The sequence below is a fragment of the Pteropus medius genome, unplaced genomic scaffold (genome assembly GCF_902729225.1).
Source record: "Pteropus medius unplaced genomic scaffold, Ma_sr-lr_union100, whole genome shotgun sequence".
NCBI classification, from domain to species: Eukaryota; Metazoa; Chordata; class Mammalia; order Chiroptera; family Pteropodidae; genus Pteropus; species Pteropus medius.
The window spans coordinates 9,862,162-9,863,540 of NW_024351073.1; the positions used below are offsets into that span (position 1 = coordinate 9,862,162).

Sequence of the window (1,379 nt, forward strand, 5' to 3'; positions counted from 1 at the left end):
TCAACTGTCACAGAAATGAAATAAGATGAAAATTTTTAACAAACTGTAATCTATTTTCTTAAAGAGACCTTTTTCCACTGCTTGAGATCTTGAAAATCCTCATGATCAGAAGCCTCATCGAGAAGCAATTCTTCACATAATTGATGAACTTGGCTTCCACTTTGGAAAGAAAACCACCTTTTTTTCTATATCTGTTTGCATTTTTGCTTTATTTTTCAATATCTTCTACAGAACTAGGTCCTTTCAGTGTTTTAGAGTTTTTTCCTGTTTTTTTTTCCTGTTTTTTGAATCCTGTTTTTTGAATCAAGACCTTTTAATCTTAGTGTTGATTTTGAGTCTTTTCAATTCAGATTTGATTTTTGTGCATTTTTGGCTGTATATCATACAGATTTTTTTAATTGGAGCTTTTTCTTCAGCTTTCCCATCATCAAAATCATCATTATTATTATCTTTATCTTCATCTTGATCATCTTCATCAGCAGCGAGTTTTACTATTTTCTGTGGAAACTTATTACCAATTACACAGGTAGAACGCTTTCCAGAAACACTAAGGAGTTTCACATCCTCTTCATCTTCTGACTGCATCTTCCTCCCCAGCTACTAAGTGCTATTCACTAATACACACAGACCGCGAACCACACTGTGACCGTAAGACCACTGGCGGTGTTATTTCAAAGCCCCCAAAGGAAACTGCTGACTGTACATTTTCAAAGCTGCCAGTGTTACTTTAATTGGACTGCCTTCGTAATTCATTGACTGTGCTTCAACAATGTGCACTTCATCCTTTGCACCAGACCCTAAACTGACTGCTCCTAAAGATAATTCATACTCGTTTTCATCATTATCATCTTAACGTGATAATCTTTGTCAGCCTTTACTTCACAGCCAAAAAGATAGTTCTAGGGCCTCAGGGGTCTCATGTCCATGTCCAACAAATCTTCCTTGGGGGCTGGGCACACTTAGGTGGGAAAGAAGCCCAATGGAGATAAACCACTACTGTCCTGCAAAATAGCTGCTCATAACGTAATCACACCAGGGCATTAATAAATATTTTTAAATAACAGTTTCTTGATGTCGTAGATATGGTTTGCACAGATCACAATAATTCCTCTTTCCTTTCGCAATATAATTTTATAGGATCTTCTACCAAGAAACTGGAGTGTAATTTCTCACTCCTTGAATGCGGGCTGGCTTTGGGACTTGTTTTTGCCCAGTGTAACATTACAAAATTGACTTTAGATTTCTGGGCCTTGAATATTTGCTCTCACTCTCAAGTTGAGTTTCCCTGACATCAAAATGAAGATCTTTACTCTCACATACAGCAAGCTGAAATGTCTGACAAAGTAAATTTCAATTGCCAGAAGAGCGAGTATAGCTGT

General features: G+C 37.0%; 1 pseudogene; it reads right to left on the minus strand.

Annotated features, from left to right (window-relative positions):
• On the minus strand, positions 1–935 carry LOC120586129 (nucleophosmin-like; annotated as a pseudogene).
• Between the last annotated feature and the right edge of the window lie 444 nt (positions 936–1,379).